Source organism: Danio aesculapii, chromosome 23 (assembly GCF_903798145.1).
Source record: "Danio aesculapii chromosome 23, fDanAes4.1, whole genome shotgun sequence".
Lineage (NCBI taxonomy): Eukaryota > Metazoa > Chordata > Actinopteri > Cypriniformes > Danionidae > Danio > Danio aesculapii.
Genome location: NC_079457.1, coordinates 19,166,614 through 19,186,257, shown reverse-complemented (window position 1 = coordinate 19,186,257; position 19,644 = coordinate 19,166,614). Strand labels below are relative to the sequence as shown.

Here is a 19,644-nt window from a genome sequence, read left to right as displayed (position 1 = left end):
CTTCAAAGCGCCGCTGCTCTTGTGTCACACAAATGCAGACACACACAAGACAGATAAAGATTAAAGCGGAGCTCTCGCTGAGCACTCAATAGCTACATCCTTTTCTTAGCCCGTTTCACGATATACACATTTTTAAAAGTAGAACAAGCACTACTAAAACAAAATTGATCACAAAAAGAAGTTTGTTCACTGTGAAAAAAAAAATATATATATATATATAATATTTACTGTAAAAAAAAAACAAAAAAAAAAAAAACTGGCAGCTGTGGTTAAAGGTCCCCTGAAATTCATTTAAAAAAAAGTTACTATCAATATGATAGTCTTAAAAAAAGTTACTATCAATATGATAGTTTTAAGGATATGTATACAGTACCTGACAAAAGTCTTGTTGTCAATCTCAGTTGTAAGAGCAACAATTAATAACTTGACATCTAGTTGATCATTTGGAAAAGTGGCAGAAGGTAGATTTTTCTGATGAATCATCTATTGAACTGCATTACAATAATAAAAAATACTGCAGAAGAACTATTGGAACCCGCATGGAACTAAGATTCTCACAGAAATCAGTCATGTTTGATGAAGGAAAAAAAAATCATGGTTTGGAGTTGCAGCCTACTTCAGCCTCCACATCAAAGTTCCTGAAAGCAAAGAAGGTCAAAGTGCTCCAGGATTGGCCAACCCAGTCATAAGACATGAACATTATTGAGCATGTGTGGGGTAAGATGAAGGAGGAGGCATTGAAGATGAATGCGAAGAATCTTGATGAACTCTGGGAGTCTTACAAGAATGCTTTCTTTGCCATTCATGATGACTTTATTAATTAATTATTTAAGTCATTGCAGAGATGTGTGGATGCAGTCCTCCAAGCTTATGGGAGTCATACACAATATTAAGACCTTACTGTTCTTATTAAATAATTAAAAATCAAGGCATGGTCATATTTTATTCTGGTAAAATAAGCATAAACTAGAGGCCTTTCATATAAGATGCTTCTGATACCAAATGATCATCTAGAAGTTATTATTTGTTGTTCCCGGGAAAGGTGACAAGACTTTTATTAGGTAGTGTATGCTAGTATGCTCCAAAAAAGTGACAAAATATGCATATAGAAGATAAACCTGATAATCCAAAGCTTGCAGTTTGTCACTTCCACCTTAATGGATTTAACCCACATCACCTCATACTTCAACTTCTCATCAACCAATCAAATGCAGTGTCTGACATGTCCCACCCCCTTCAAGATGTTTCTCATTTGCTTTTCATTTAATGCCCTTAAGCTCAACCACTCTCACTGGCAGAGCTGTTATAACACAAAACGCTTTTGGCTGTTTGTTTTAAAGATTTTTTAAGTAAGTTTGTCCCACCGTTTCTTTATGTTCAGTTGATATTACGTCAAACATTGATTAAAAATGCAGATTTCAGAGCACTTCACGCAACCTTTAAATACGGTTGCAATTGCAAACATTTGTGATAATTTACTGCATTTTATTCATTTACACCAATGTTTTGAAGGAACTACCCATCATACCTCTGTTACATAGACAAAAACACAACAATAAGCATGTAGTGATGAGATTGTTATATGATGAACCAATGCTCATCACAAACAACATTTCCCACAAGCAGAGACGCTTACTAATATGTAGAAGGCAGTCAGTGTCATTCACACAGCTGCTAAACACCTATATTGTTACAAGCATACAATTAAAATAAACCAACAATCATAACCTATTAAATTAGATGTCATATAAAAATCTGATGAGAAAAAACTAAAAAGAACCACAGTAATGTCGAAAAAAAAAGCATAAAAAAGTTTAATGTCATGCAGAAAGGTCAATTTATGGTTTTTCACTGTATGTTTCTGTTAACCAGTTTACAGAATTTAAGTATTTTAACAGGTTTTTCAAGTTGAAATCATTGCCATTTTTAAAGTGTTGGTTATAAAACTATAAAACAACAGATACACTGGTAAATGTGCTTTATAAATCCAGCAGAAATTACCTTGAGAGCAGCTGGTTCAAAGTAATTACAAAAAGGGCTATATATTCCACTTCCTTAAGCTTTCTCCAGCTTTCATGTTTTGGGTTTAATATTTCAATTTCATCTGCACTGAGCATTCACAGCTTGAATATTAACAATAATAAAACTGCGCTGAAATTAAAAAGACAATCCCTTCTCTTCAAGAGGGAGACAATGGCCTTTATTATTTAGATAGATGCTACACCGCCGCACAACACAAAGGATTCCCATCATTGCAGATAAATGGATAAAGTTAGATAGCAGTATTGAGCTGTACAACTATTGTGATAATCCATATTACCTTTTCAGTCCTCAGCACAGTCTATCAGGGAGAGACGGTGATAATTACATCTTAGCAACCGTCTGTTCTGATAAAAAAGGCACAGAGTGGCACTGTAACGTCGCTCTATTGAGAGACGCTGCGATGCCTAATTTCCCACCCAGCGCAGGGAGGAATTACATAAAGAGAGAGAGAGAGACGGCTGTAATCCAGCGCATCCGGGAAGAAGCAAACTTCAACCACACCTGTTTACACCAGGCCCAAATGCAACAGATGAATTCTGCACAATGATACTCATTATATCTGTTTGCAGTCGTCACGCTTTTCTGCAATACCACGATTGACATAAGGATTTGTCAAGAGGCAACTTTCCAGGAATTATTTCCCAAGGAGATGGCTCTGAATCGAAATCAAAATGGCAGTCAACATTTGAAGGCATCGCAAGTAAAGCAACTGTGAAAAAGTATAAAATATTTTCTAGGCATTTCTTTGGTTTTCTTCAATATACTACAAGTGAAATCAAAGGGTTGATATAATTTTAAATACAACTAAGGTGAAACAATATTTGTTTCAGGAATTCGAAGATGCAAACCTATCTATTGTTCTATTATTAGATGCTTTCTTAACTGCTGTTTTCGCACCACTTTATTTGTATATTTATTTTGGTAATGAGAAGAATGCACAACTTCATATAATCATCTAAAGTGCATGTTTCACTAAAAGCATTGCATCTATATAGCTATATAGTTTGTATCATTTGTATATATACATTTTATAAATGAATGTCAACAAAAATGAATTACAGTGGTGCCTCGCTATAACACGGTTCACCTTTCACGGACTCGCAGTTTTGTGTTTTTTTTTTTTTTACAGCGCATTGTGGTCTGCGTCCTGACTGGCTGTAGACCATTGTCAATCAATCTCCTCCATGTCTCATGTTCTGTACAAAATGCGTTCAGCCTGCCAAACGAACATAAATCAACTCTAGTAGTGTGAGTTCCAACAAGGATGCAAAAGGGGTTGTAACTGTCTGCAGCAAGACCATCGTAAAGGGGGTGACACACCAGAAGCACTGTGCCACGCATTTTAGAATTGTAAACAGGTTTATATCATATATGCACACCAACGCTGCAAGTCAGCAGCTGTCTGTGATGCCCAGCTACGTCTAAGGACACTGTTTATATTTCTGCCACATCACAGAGTGCCATCTGAATAATTTAATTTTAAATAACATGGGGATATATGCGTCTGGTGTGTGTTACTTCCCAATGTCATGTGCGCTGCACATCCAGTGTGCAACCCCCTTGAGGATGGAGTCTGCTTACGTTTTGTGAATCAGTGACTGCTGAAAAAAGAACATTATGCTGGATGCCAACATTATCCGCACAAAAGCTAAAAAGCTTTATGAACCTTTTGCTGACAGCAATGAATGTTTGCCCCTGACAACAGATTATCATCTTTGGTTTCATTCTATAATACTGGACTTTTTTCTATGAAGGTTTGAACTTTTGAAAATATTAATGCCTGTCTGAGAAAACTGTATAAAGTGTGTAGTGAGGGCTTTTACAGCCTTAAAACATCTATAATAGAAGTAAAAAATAAAGCTGACTACTTCACTGATTTCACCTATTGTGTGTTATTTTTAGAACCCAACTCCCGCGAATAATGAGGGACCACCCTGTATAACAAATATATACCAATATTACTATTATAATATTACCAATATACCAATAATTTTATTTATTAATACAGTTATTTACTTTTCAATTTTTCATATTTCAACAAACACAATGTATTAAAGAAAGGCGCCACCTTAATGACTTCTTGTTTGCAATAAATAATCATCCAATCCAAATTTTGCATTGGCAAGTCTTAACTTCAGACAGAGCCATCTAGTATGAGAGGTAACCAAGGCCTTCCACTAACATGCTAAGAAATTTGACTTTTTATAAGCGCAACTGCTGTAATTTGACCTACATCACACTTCCCTGTCGCACCATTTTGGGGGCCAGTGGACGAACCACTGAGACAAAAAGTCCAATAGGCTTTGAAGTTTCAGGGCTTCTGAAAGGCAAGAGACCACAGTCTCAAAAGATGTGGCGGCCCGGAGGCCCCGGTTCAAAAGAAAAACAATTACTTTGAGCGTGAGTGGAACGCGATGCTCCTGTCTTGGCTTCCTGCGGCCTGAGTGGCGGACAGGCGTTGGGGGGCGATTTGAGGAGGTGGCGGATTTGATGGATGGGCTGGAGGGAAAGTCTATTCACATGGAGATGTTACATCATAAATATTTACACAGGGCTGCCGTTTCCATGTAGCCTCTTCTTGTTTTGACACACTGGAAAAAATTCAAAGGCCAAAAAAAGAAGAATTTGAGGGGGGAAAAGAAAGAAGAAAAAAACACAAAAGAGGTGATGGCTTTTTTGTTATCACAGTTTGGAGTGATACACCAAAGGAAAGCAAACTGACAGTCCAACTTGTTAACTCAGCAGATAACACGCCATCTAAAAAGCCAGTTTAATACATCAATGTCTGTAATTACTTAAATAAGAGAGAATAGTCTCCGCAATCTGTCTCTGCACTGCATTTGACCCAAGTGATCTCTGAAAGCAGCCTAGTTCGGCGGTCTAGCGAGAGGGAGCCTGCTTTTTGTTGTCTTAAAAACAGCTCATCCAATTCTTCACAGCAAGCGCAATTAAAAGCCTCCCAACTCCCCGCAGAAGGCCTGAACCAACAAAAACAAATTTGGCAGTTTAATTTTCTTCCCACTGTTTGAGAGGGAATCCATTCGGGGAGGCTTCTGCGCTGCACCCGCCTGGTCTCTGGGAGCTTTTCGGGAAGGGAAAAGGCATGCAAGGCCCCATGTTGGAGCCAGTTTGGCTGATTAGCCGAATTAAATATATCAAAACCCAATTAAGCTAACTATACTCCAGCCATTCAGGTTGCAATGAGGAGAGAATTGGGTCATGATGCTGGGGCTGCTTGGCTTGGCACACTGTCCTATGTCTGAATGCGAAGAGGGACTCCTAAAGCATCTGGCTTATTAGGCTGAGATGCAGAAAAACAATGCTTGAACTTGATTGCAGGCCTGGGTATGACAGAATACATATATATTACCAAACGGCAGTAACGTGTCAGACAGTGTGCTACTGCTTAATCTACAGTTTATGGGCGCTTCCTCTATAGAGGAACTTTGTTGAATCGTGAAAGGGATTCTTTGTTGACACAGCACATTAGCTGGCGCCAACGCAGAAAATAAATAAAATAAATCAATAAAAATTAATATTTCATAACTATTTGGGATGTCCAGATCTGATCACATGGTGGGAAATCGGGTCCGATCACATGGTTTCAGACGTTACTTGTAACAGTTACAGAAGATTTTTTTTTCCAACACATTTCTAAACATAATAGTTTTATGATTTATTGATTTATTTTATCTTTGCCATGATGACAGTAAATAATATTTGACTAGATATTTTTCAAGACACTTCTATACAGCTTAAAGTGACGTTTAAAGGCTTAACTAGGTTAATTAGGCTAACTAGGCAGGGAAGGGTAATTAGGTAATTTAATGTATAACGATGGTTTGTTCTGTAGACTAGCTAAAAAATATATATATATCTTAAAGGGGGGGCTAATAATTTTGACCTTAAAATGGTGTTAAAAAAATTAAAAACTGATTTTACTCTAGCCGACATAAAACAAATCAGACTTTCCCCAGAAGAAAAAAAAATATTATCAGAGATACTGTGAAAATTTCCTTGCACTGTTAAACATAATTTGGGCTAATAATTCTCACTTTAACTGTATGCAGTGGCACAGAGTTAGACCTCTTTCTTGACTTTACAGAAACAGCATTGCATGCGGCATGACATCCTTTTGTTGCAGAGACGCTATTGGTTAAATGCCGGAAAAGTAGAACACAGAAGCAGCTTGAAGTGGAAGGCGCGAGTACGTCTTCGGTCTGGCAGCATCATCTGTATTATAAAGTTGATGATGACAATATTGCCATAGCAAACTGTTAAATATGTAAACTTGGGATCGCAAGAGGTGGAAAGAAAAAGGCTACATTTAACACAACAAACATGATAAGGCACCTCAAAAACAAACACCCGACACAGCGAGTTTACCCAGGGAACCCAACTAAAGATGAGTCAGCTCACACTGCAGGAGAGCTTGAAGAAGAGAGAAAAAATTTGATTTTTAAAAATGTATTATAGAAGTTTCGGATCTGCTTTCAGTATCGTTAGATACTCAAAATCAACTTGGACTCCAGGGCAAAAAAAAAACCTGATCGGGAAATCGTTAATCACAATATTTTGATCTCCAATTTCTATCTACGCTATTATTATATTATTTGCTTTTTCCACAAAGTGTAATTCGGTATAGTGTTGATTTTCTTGGCTTTCCCAGTCATTTTCTTAAAGTTATAATGCTTAAATTGTTTTAAAATTATTATTATAAATTTTTTTTAAGTGTTTAAAAGCCAAATAGAACTATTTAATGAATGAATAAAACTGATAATCAATTACGTTTAAAATTAATTAACATATGTACAAAATATGTATTATTTAACCAATTAAATGATTAAAATCTAAAGCTAAAACACACATTAAAAATAAATAATTTATTTTTTCTACCAAAAAATTCACAATAATTAAATTAATGAAAAACATAATCACATTTAAAATTCATTCTACATTTGCATAATTAAATAAAAAAAAAATTGTGATCTATATTTTTACTCTGACTCACACCATCCACCGTTACCTGTCAGCATAGTCAAACTCTCTTATCTTCTCAGAAAAAATGAGACTTAAAAAGCCTGTAAAGAACAAAGACGTTTGAATCGGAGAACATCTCTTCCACATATCGCCTGACACAAAGAGCATGATCTGTGTTGTTCTCTCTCCATTCCCTGCCCAGCCATGCATGACTGCCGGTGGCTGCCGAGACATTGTTTAGACATAGTTTGCCCGTGATTGATGCTGCAAGTGTGTATTTGGCCCAGCGCTGAAAGACACTGGCAGGACAAAGGGGTGTTGGTTTCTGTGAGCCGCGTATCATGGTCAGGCCAGCACCCCCTGGACATGAGGACGACCCCGAGACTGACACGAGACAACGCTCGACATCACTCCTCTGCGCTGACTCAGGAGCCACGGGCAAAGCCATGCAAAACACTGTCATTCATCCCACTGAGCAGATCCTCGCGCTCTTAACTTTGTCCGTAAACTTCCATGAGCTGTGTTAATCATGTGTGGCATCTTATGCTTATGGAGATGGCAGCTGTCAAGGGCTAAATATGATGATAATGGAAAACCTTGTGCTGAGCTGCATGCACTTTTAACAAACGCTGCAAACTTAAAATTGACATAGCTGGCAAGAAATCACCTTGAAATCTAAAAACCTTTACGTTTTGCTGGCATTTAATCACTTGCTGTGTGGCTTTATAGTCTGTGACGTACAAAAGACCTGTACGCTAGTTACTGAAAGCTAGCGATCACTGTTTAGAACGTTTTAAATATGAATTTTTCATTTTTACCCTAAAATTTTATTTTAAGGTGTCTTTGTTACACATGTTCCTTGTACTAAATTAATTTCACATACAGTAACATGCAACAAAACATAAACTTAACCTGCATTCTAACCCTAACCTTGTGTAAGTACTAGGGTTGACAATTGTGATACAATTATTTACAATTCTTACGATACTATACCAGCTGAAGTATCATGATACCAAGTCGTATTGCAATACTGTAACTCATAACTCAAATTATAAAGAAAATTGTCAGAAATACTATATTTTTTGTCATAATAGGCCTACTTCAATGTAATTCATAGTTCCCTTAAGGCAAAAAAAGTATTATTTCCACTCCACTTCATCTAAAATGTATTCATTCTTTTTGTTTATTTTGTAGATAACTGACCAACAAAAATACATTTAAATAAAGATACAAATTATACCAAATGAAATTTGTTACAAAATAGCCTTTTTCCAATAAAATTAGGCTTTATGAAGGGCTCAAAAATTGTTTCAATGTTTCCTGTTGCTATTTCGGGTTTTCATCTATTTTTTTTATCTTCTCAGGTAACAATACAAAATAAGTCAAAATTTCACTTTGTGAGTGACTTTTAAAGAGATTGTCGTAGTTGTTGTAGCTACTATATCATGTTGACAGTAACAGAAATGAAGCAATTCAGATGTGCATTCGAATTAAAGCGCTAGAAAACGTGCAACTGGCACGATGAAAGGTACGAACTCTACTCAGTATTGCAACCTTCAAGGGCTCTACAAACCATTCAAATAAAACGGTCTATTGTTGCACAAACGTGTGAGTATTTTAGTGACTTTTCCACATGCAACATTACTATTGTAGATAAACCATTAATGATGATACTATCGTTTACAAACTACAGTGGCACCGGCAGAATTTTGGAGCTATAGTATCGCGCGATACTACCATAGTACCAGTAAACCGTGCAACCTTAGTAAGTACAGTTCTCATCATATATAAGTACACCCCTCATAAACTCAATGTGTTTATACCGCAATTAAAATTTTCATGGTAATGTTTACTTTCATCATCTCATTTAGGGAAATTCTTCAGATAAATAAGTGTTATCTCTGAACTGAGTTTTGGAACTGAACTTTGGCGGTTGATAATGGTGTTACACGAGACCACAAGGATGCAAAATTGCTGAAGAACGCATATTGAGAAACAGCCCTAGTAAGTGCTTGATTAGCTGGTTGAGGTGTGTCTAATTGGGGTTGGAGCTAAACTCTGCAAGACTCTGGCCCTCCAGAACTGAGTTTGGGCAACCCTGCAGTAAAATTATCCAACCTGACTACATGGTACAGTATGTATGTGATTTACTGAAATCTATTAGATTTATTCAGGTTTGTAAAAGTGTGTAAGAGAACTTGTGATGTTTTGTGTATGCCACCAGACTCAGAGATGAACAGAACAAGGGCATTGTCATAAACCCTTGTTTGCTTTGTAATAAATGAACATAAAGAGTTGAGAATGAAAATGCATGTGTAACAGTAAATCACATGCACGTGGCTCTTAAAGTGAAAGCAGGCTATATTCCTGCAGCAGACTCATTACTAATCAAGTTTTAACCCACTTATAATTGTTTAAATAATTATGATTACAATATTGGGTAACACTTTATTTTGATGGTATTAGCAGACTGTCTGCTTAATATCTGTTGATACTGCTCCTTTAACAGACATTTAACTGACTATAAGAAACTTTGCAAGTACATGTCAACTTACACTAACCCTAACCCCAACCTAACAGTCTACTTATAATCTAATAAGAATTAGTTGCAATATGATTAAAATTCAACCAACGCACCATCAAAAAATTGTGACCCAAAATTGCCCACAATAATCATAATTATGATTTTTTTTGTCTTTTGATCATTGAATACTTTTATTTATTTTTATTATTATTTTTAAATACTTTTTTGGGGTAAATTTGGAGAGCTTGAGATTGATTGCTTTTAGTTTGTTTGGCCTAAAACCAAAAAAGCATAAGCATATTCCTGTTAATCTATAAATGAATAAAAACATTGTCAATGTGTGTCATTTGTGGGTAACAATGGAACAATCAATCAATGTACATGCTTCCCCTACCTCGCTTTCTCTGACAGAAGTCTTCACAGGCTTACTTCATCTGTAAAGAGAGAGAAAAAACAGTTTAGAGTAAATAAAAATCCAAACCTCTATTAATCAGGTATTACATAAAACACTCCATTAATACCTCCATATCCACACAGAGCTGTCTAAATGTAAAGATATGTTATCCTTTTAACATTCTGGGCGCAAAAACCCAAGGCTGACTGAACAAAAGGCTCTCAAACGGCCCCCGTCGTGACCCATTGCGTACACACAGAAAGCTACTGTATGGTGGCGCAGTTGGTGGGGACTGACAGGTGACAGAAACCCACCACAAACCCCGCTCGCATTACTCATCCGAGCCCAGGAGAGCAGGTGTGCCATCAGTTAGCTAGTTTTTCACAAATATTCTAACGCGGCTTGCTGATGATAATTTACTTAGAATCAGTAATCCTAAAATCTGATTGAGGGAGGATTTTATTAGCCACTATGACCTTGGCCAGCGTGCATTAACCAAGGCCAGCACAACACTCATATTACAGTGGGCAGTAAAGCCAAGCCAACTGTGACCACTTTCTTCTGATTCCTCTGTAAGCAAACATCCATGATGAGATGGCTGGTGATATATGTGGTTTGAACAGCACAGCCTAACCGAGCGTGGATGAGAAAGTGAGATAAGCATTGTTTAACACTATGAGATGAGCACACAGCAGGAGAATTCATAGTTATTCCAAATTTAAAAACCAAAAGGTGTTGAATTTGAACTTGACTTTATTCATTTATTGATTGTTTAAAAGTGTGATGTTTTTGTGCCACTAGGGGCACCAGTTGCAGCTGTAAAAACGGCTTTAAAGGGACAGTTCATGCAAAAAATGTAAATGCCCATGAGTGGTGATTACTCACCACTCGTACAGTTTTAAACCTTTAGGAGTTTCTTTCTTCTGTTGAACACAAAAGAAGATACTTTGAAGATAGATTGTTGCTCAACCCAAGGAAAAAAATACATCCTATGGAAGTCAATGAGTGCCAGCTACCAGCATAAAAAAACACTTTTAAACAGGTGAAGGGTGAGTAAATTATAGCATGATTTACATAAGGCATTTAAAAAAAAATGTTAAAGAGGTTTGATATATAAACCAAATCAACCAACTAGACATCGGAACTATAAACACTTTGATTTGAAAGCAGTATATCAACATCACACAAAAATACAAAGATTATGGAGACAGAACTACAATCCCATGAAGCATATAGTGAATACCCAACAATAAATAAACAACAATAAAGAAATACATCATGTACACTACCTGACAAAAGTCTTGTCACCTATCCAAGTATGTGGAACAACAAATAATAACTTGACTTCTAGTCGATCGTTTGGTATCAGAAGTGGCTTATATGAAAGGCCTCTAGATTATACTTAGTTACCAAAATAAAATATGATCATGCCTTGATTTATAATTATTTAATTAGGCTAGTAAGATCTGACTTTGCTTAGACAAAGGTCTTGTCACTTAACAAAAATAATGTACAGTATAGAATATGAAGTCATGGTGCAGTGGAAAAAGATGTGTATGACTCCCATGAGCTTGGAGGACTGCATCCATACATCTCTCAAATCGACTCAAATAACTTATAATTAACTAATAAAGTCATCTGGAATGGCAAAGAAAGCATTCTTGCAGGACTACCCGAGTTCATCAAGATTCTTTGAATTCATCTTCAATGCCTTCATCTTACCACAGACATGCTCAGTAATGTTCATGTGTGGTGACTAGGCTGGCCAATCCTGGAGCACATTGACCTTCATTGATTTCAGGAACTTTGATGTGGAGGCTGAAGTATGAGAAGGAGCGCTATCCTGCTGAATAATTTGCCCTCTCCTTTGGTTTGTAATGTAATGGCAGCACAAATGTCTTGATACCACAGGCTGTTGATGTTGCCATCCGCTCTGCAAATCTTTCGCATGTTTTCAAAAACTGGCTGCTATCAGTCAAATCTCTAAATAAAAACTCCAGGTGTTGACATGTGAACTGGCTGGGATGCTCAAGCAAACAAAGCAAAGTTTGTTAATACTCTTTTTGTAGACACTATTTATAGCTGGTCTCTGCTGCATATTATGAGAGGACGGAAGAAATTATTATCTTGATACTGAAACAAATTGCCTCACTTTTTACCAATCTCATTCATTTATTCTTTTCTTAATTCCTTCTTAATTCATTCCTTTATTAATCAGAGGTCATCACAGAGGAATGAACCGCCAACTTATCCAGCATATGTTTTACGCAGCGGATGCCTTTTCAGCCGTCACCTATCACTGGGAAACACCCATACACTCTCATTACACTCCCATACACTCCCATACAATTTAGCTTACCCAATTCACCTATAGCGACTTGTTGGGGAAACCAGAGCTCCCGGAGGAAACCCACGCCAACACAGGGAGAACTCCACACAGAAATGCCAACTGACCCAGCCAAGGCTTGAACCAGCGACCTTCTTGCAGCGCTAACCACTGCGCCACTGCACCACTCCACTTTTAACAACCTAAATCTTGTAAACTGGCATGTTTTTCATGTGAATCATTTTAATTTGAATGATTTAATCAATTTAATAAAGATTCTTTTTGGCATGAAGTACATTTGTTTTTAGTACATCTATATGCTAGTATACTCTTAAATTTTAAAAACATTTCAAATGTGCATACTGTTGTGCATGAAAACAGATCCTAAATGACGCATGATGACTAATGACTCATCCTGCACTGCCCAAGTTTATACCCAATCAAATCATCTCAAATGAAATAGCTCCTCCCCTAGACCATCTGCAACCAGCTAATCATTAGCAAATCATGGCTCATTGTTCAGTGACTTAACTAAAGCCTGTTTGCCAATGGATGAGCCCATTGACAAATCCTGCCCAAACTTCCTGTTCCACTATATCTCAAGAAAACTATCTTTAAGGGTCTTTAAGTGCATCCAACAATTAATCCACACACACACACACACACACACTAAAAAACAAACTCAAGTGAGAGACTGTGGCGACTTGCAAAGTTTCCTAACCTTGAGAGCACAAGCAAGCGAAAAAGTAATAATAATTCTAACCTGATCTTCCTACTTATTTTATATCTCCCCTCAGCAACCTAACTTCTACTCGGCAACAGTGCAGTTATTAATTCATGAGGCACTAATTAGTTCTTTGTTTAATTTTGTGTTAAACAGACTGACCGGAATGATAACGACTCGCGCTGTAGCGCTCTGGTCCCACGCCGCCCCTGTTTGCTACAACAAGGGAGCATCGTGCGACTAGCATGATGAACCCAATTCCCTTCTAAGTTGCACTTCATTAAGTCAAAATGTGACAAGGAGCTTAGAGGAGGAACTGGCAGATCTGATCGTACATAACAATGCAGGCCCCGTAAGTTTGGGATGAGGGGGAGCCGTGCATTCCAGCATCCATGTTGCTAATTTTCTATTTTTAACCCGTAGGGGCTGCCTTTCATTTTCCTTTAATTGTTTTTGTTGGGAGCTGCAGTGTCCTCTCTTTAAATTGCCGCTCCTATCAACTCCCCAGATCAAACCCCTGTGCAACATCTCTGGCGCAGAGTAAACAACAGGCTTGCCCTTTTGCATCAAGTGGCGCGGGCTGAATGTGCCGGTAAATAGGTGACTTTAATAACACGTTTGGCGCAGCGCACACGTCATACGCATGCCAGCGATACCATACGAAAGACCCAAAAGAAAATGTTGCATTTTGTGCCTTTGGATCTCGAGAATCCTGCTGAGAAGGAAACAGAACAAAAGCCGGCCTGAAACTGGGAGGAATGCGACTGTTTTTCAACCTCCCCATATTTCACATTCTTCACCAATGCGACGAGAACACAAACATAATAGAGAGGCTAATCAAGTGCATGTTTGAGATTTATGATGATCCACTGATGGCGTTTGCCAAGATTTTTTTCTCTCTCTCTCTCGCAAACGCATGAGAAAGTGTGGTATTCCTCATTCTTTATAATATAAGAGACACACCTATACCCTATCTGGGTGCAGTTATGTAACCTGTGATATAACACATGTTTGATCTTTTCATTCTGTCCAAATTGTGTGTGTCTTATATCATTCTAAGCTCTTAAGTTAAAGCATTCACATATTTATAAGAAAAAAAAAAACATTTACAAAAAAACACATTTTAATTTCTTAACCCATCCTTAACACAGTGGTTGAGTTTGCCCATAATTGACCCAAATTAGTTATTTTAGTGTGTTATGACTTTTGTCATTGTATACTGCCTTCTAAGTGAGCAACTTAATCACTATGGGACTTCTTAAAGTAAAAACACCAGCATCCCGTGTTTTTTTTTTTTTTTTTTTTTTGTATATTTTTATAGACTTAAAAAAGACATATTTTATAAGTCTCAACTCTAATTTGACCTTTGCCTGATGTGCATAAGATCATAGACAGTGCATCCGGAAAGTATTCACTTTACTTCACTTTATCCACATTTTTATGCCTTATTGAAAAATGGATTAAATTCATTTATTTCCTCCAAATTCTACACACAATACCCCATAATGACAATGTGAAAAAAGATTTTTTGAAATTGTTGCAAATTTATTAAAAATAAAACACCTGAAAAATCACATGTACATAAGTATGTACCCTCAAGTGTTTTTGAATATGATGCCACAAGCTTGGCACACCTTTCTTTGGGAATTTTTGGCCTATTCCTCTTTGCAGTACCTCTCAAGCTCTATCCATTTTCAGATCTCTCCAGAGATGTTCAATAGGATTTAGCTCTGGGCTCTGGCTGGGCCACTCAAGGACATTCACCGAGTTGTTGTGAAGCCACTCAATTGATATTTTGGGGTGTGCTTTGGGTCATTGCCCAGCTGGAAGACGAACCGTTGCCCCAGTCTGAAGTCAAGAGCATTCTGAAGCAGGTTTGATTCAGGATGTCTCTGTACATTGCTACATTCATCTTTCCCTCTATCCTGACTAGTCTTCCAGTTCCTGCTGCTGAAAAACATCCCCACAACATGATGCTGCCACCACCATGCTTCCCTTTAGGGATTAGGGTATAGGGTATAAGGATGTAGGGTATTAGCCTGGTGATGAGCGGTGCCTGGTTTTCTCCAAACGTAACGCCTGGCATTCACTCCAAAGAGTTAAATTTTAGTCTCATCAGACCAGAGAATTTTGTTTCTTATGGTCTGAGAGCCCTTCAGATGCCTTTTGGCAAATTCCAGGGGGGAGTGGCTTCCATCTGGCCACTCTACCATATAGGCCTGATTGGTGGATTGCTGCACAGATGCTTGTCCTTCTGTAAGGTTCTCCTCTCTCCACAGAAGAACGCTGGAGCTCAGACAGGTTACTGATCACCTCCCTGACTAAGGCCCTTCTCCCCCGATCACTCAACTTAGATAGCCGGCCAGCTCTAGGAAGAGTCCTGGTGGTCCCAAACATCTTCCACTTATGGAAGATGGAGGCCACTGTGCTCATTTAAACTTTCAGTACAGCAGACATTTTTCTGCAACCTAAGCTGCTAAAACATTTTAAGAATGATTAGTGGAAACAGAGGGTACCTGAGCTCAATTTAGAGCTTCACAGCAAAGGTTGTGAATATTTATACTTACTAAAATGTGATTTTTCAGGTTTTTTATTTTTAATAAATTTGCAACAAATATTTTTTTCACATTGTCATTATGGGGTATTGTGTGTAGAATTTGGAGGAAATAAATGAATTGAATCCATTTTGGAATAGGGGTGTAACATAAAAAAATGTGGAAAAATTTAAGCTCTATGAACACTTTCCGCATGCACTGAACATCATTCATAAAATACTCAGTTTGACAACACTTCAAAGACACAATTTTTTCTTAACTAGAACTTTTTGCATCTAAATTAAAAATATATAATTTCTTTCAAGCCTCCTCTGCCATCACCTACCTGGCACAATATATACTTCTACAAACTGAAGGCAGCTGCCTTCTAAAGGAGCATCTTGACCTTTATCATCATCATGAAACGTTACAAGTGACTTATTTGGCACAGACAACTTCAATAGCAACTTTACACTGTGCAAACAACACTTCAAAAAGTAAGCCCCAATCAAGTTTGATGTTGTCATGTTGCTAAGCTAACAGAGGCCAACCAACAACAACTAATATGAAGACTTTTTATTGTAAACATACCATGGTAAACCCAAATTATCTATATTTTTCCTAACCATAGCTTGCATGCTACTTGGTAAGAAAAAATTAGTTTCTACATTTGAACTACAGTAAAACCATGGTTAATTTTCATAAGGGTACAAATATAGTGCTCTACACAGAAGACTCAAGTCTGCAGTTAACAGCCTGCCCAATATAGCATAATACTATGTAACACACAAACAGAAATATTTAACACAATCCAATGTAAAAATGATCAAATTCTTTGCAATGTTTTCCTGTATTTATCTAAATGAAAGTTGTATCAACAATTTTGGATCAGTTGTTCCACTACGCCGCCTAAGTATTTGGCTAAAACAAGGCAGAATAATTAAGCCACCTATCCACTGCAACGTCTCACAATGCCGTCTCGGAAGGAAGCGCGCTAGGTTTTGGAACAGAGCATAGATGAGATATTTACCCTCTCAAGGGTCTCCCCATTGGTTAAAGATACGATAAAAAACCAGACTTGTAATTACACTGTATAATAGGCAAGATTGGCATTTTCAAAATCATTTTCATGTGGATGGAAATGACATTGCTCTGACTATTCTGTATTCACTGGTGCAGATAAATAAACAAGGCATGAAGAAAGAGAGAGAGATTGAGCGAGGGAGAGAGAGGGGAAAAAAACACGAAGAAAGAACGCAGAGTACAATGGCAAGCAGGTCAGTAATTAGAAAGTCTGTTTGCACAGTAATAATTTTAATATATTCATCAGGAAACAGGGCATGCTTCGCATGATAAAACGCCATCAAGGAAGATATCCCAGCACCCCCTTAACCTTTCCTGAAGACTGACAGCAGATTGCAGAGGATCTCAAAGACAAACTAGCACGCCAATTATTGACACATACGACTAGGCTTCGTTCAGCGAGAAATTATGCAGCGGACAGTTGACACGAAAACATGACATTTAGATGCTACCTTTAGCTTGCAGGCACAGTTAACTGTCGTGGGTTAGTTAAGGAACTCAATCAAGAGTGCGCAGTACTTTTTAACATGAGGCGCGACACCTGTTAAACCAACAGAAAGTGATGAGCGCCGCACTCCTCCCAGCGCTAGAAACACAGAAACGGTCATGTACATGACACGAAGCGTTGAAAGGGAAGCAGTAACCTTGTTTGTTATTGTGCCTGGTGATGATGCTATGGAAATGATTGCAAATTGTTTAAAATCACCCTGTCACACGAGCACACACATGCACACACACAAAAGCTGACCTTATTAAGTCATTTCACAAACAAAAAAGCAAGGAAAGGTGAAAGTAGTCTTGCTGTAAGATCAAATCAGGCATGAAATATACTTCCAAGCACGTGAACCAGGAGAGCAAGTTCTGTTAATGTGCATCTCACACCTTGAAGAAAACATCCATTAAAGATTTGCTTTTTTTTCTTCCACAGAACTTGATTTTCTTTAAACCCCCAGGGTCAGTGTGCATGACAAAACTCTTACATGACAGCTTCCCATCCTGAAAGCAAAGCTAGCTGCTCCCAGACGAATCCACAGAGGACCTGTAGGTTTAATAATTAAAAACAGGAACATACACATTCAAAGTAGCATACAAAACAGCTTGAGATAACAATCCTCTGTCCTCTTAGTTTGGATTTACGGCCGATCCATTGTTTCCATTTCCTGGCTGTGTTTGTAACAGTTTATAAAATTAGAAACTTGGTAACCCTTTTCTGGTGGACGCGGAGCCGGCTGGAATAAAAAGCTAATCGCTAATTACGTGATTCAGATGACATACTTCGAGAGCCATTAAAACGAGCAGCCTTTCCTCCCTGGCTCAGACCTTTTCATTCTTTACGTACTCCCCTCTGAGTCGCTATTCAGTGGCTGTGGCACAATGAAAAATCGAACATTTACTTAATAGCGCTGCTTATGCGGAGCTGACAGAGGCGAGAAGGCCCCCCTTTTTGCTGTCACTTTTGGCTGCTATTCTCCGCTGCCTGCTGGAGAGAAGGACACTGGGCCGAGGGGCAGCTACCTCTGCACCCCACCCTGCCCTCCTGCCCTAATTTTTGTCGTCCATCTCTTTGAAATGCGGCGCTCACGTGGGAGCGAAGAATGGTGAGCGATGTGCAACAAGTGGCGGCACCATGGAAACCGCTATTTTCCCTGCAAAATATTCCTTTCTGGCCCTTTTGAGGAGCTGTCAGTGCGCAAAGCGAGCATCACACGACCCCGGGCCTGGCCGTGACAAAGCCTATTTTCTGCCTCGTACTTGATTGATTAAAGAACTTTTTAGCAAAACCATGTAACGAGACAAAAAAAGTGACACATGGAAGAAAGGGCCGGGGGTGAGCTTCTATCACACTGTTTCCCCGGTAATATAAAAAAAAGACAGAGGGTCGGGAGGGGGGGGTCGAGGTCAGCGAGAGCATGAAAAACCACCACAATTGCGATTAAGACGATCAGGAGAAAAGGCAAAGTCGTTGGGGAAGTGAGCTCATCTCGTGGCCGACTTTAAATCAAAACTGACCCCATTTACTTTATAAACACACAGACTTGCCCTTTATTGTTCACCACGCATTATATTACTATAATAAAAAAAAAAGTAGCAGAAGTTGAGGAAATGGGAAAAATGACACATGTACTTCAATTACAAATAGAGATCTTTGAAAAGAAATGGCGTAAATGGCTGGCTTTCTGCACAACGACAATATAATTATCTTTAATTTAACATTTACAGAACTCTGGAGGTTATGCATCATTGCGAGAATATGTTTGGCAACCTTTTATTATATTTTATACTTATTCTATTAATTAATTTATTTATTTTTGATGAGGTTAAATTAATATTTTTATATATGTATGTATATAGATATACATGTGTGGAATGGATGTATTTGAGTATATATGTATATGTATTTATATATGTATTATTATTTTTTGTTTGTTTATTAGTTTGTTTTGTTCCCACTGCTTATATGTTCCTAAAAAATCAATAAAAACTAAGTATATAATAAAAAAGCAACCTAGATATATTTATACAGATAATATCAATAATAACATGGAAATTGACTGTAGTGAACAAAACAGCATATAAAAGCGAGTAACTTCTGCAGTTTTTGTAAATGGATTTATTTTATTATTTTGTGCTTCTACTTCAATTTTTTATGTCTGTAACGTAACATAAATAGTTAAATGGGTTGTTTATTATTATAACAAAAAATGTTATATTTAATATGGATGAATGGATGGATGTATGGAGAGATGGATGGATGGATGGATGGATGGATGGATGGATGGATGGATGGATGGATGGATGGATGGATGGATGGATGGATGGATATCACTTTAAAGTTGCATGAAATCTGAGGTTATTTCCAAAATCTACACTCTAAAAAAATTATTTCCAAATTTGGGTAAAACATGGCCAACACAATTGCTAGATTTCAATTGTTTATTAATTTTAATTTCTTAACCCAACCTTATCACAGTGGTTGAGTTTGCCCATATTTGACCCAATTTAGTCATTTTAATTTGTTATGACTTTTGTCATTGC

At 37.7% G+C, this 19,644-nt stretch overlaps 1 protein-coding gene across 2 annotated transcripts in view; it reads right to left on the bottom strand.

Moving 5' to 3' along the window:
• Positions 1-19,644, bottom strand: part of casz1 (castor zinc finger 1) — a 328,648-nt gene that overhangs the window by 131,032 nt on the left and 177,972 nt on the right. For both annotated transcript variants that reach the window (XM_056448846.1, XM_056448845.1), the window contains exon 4: positions 9,942-9,981. The gene's annotated coding sequence lies outside the window, so the exon portion shown is untranslated. The remainder of the gene's footprint in view (positions 1-9,941; positions 9,982-19,644) is intronic.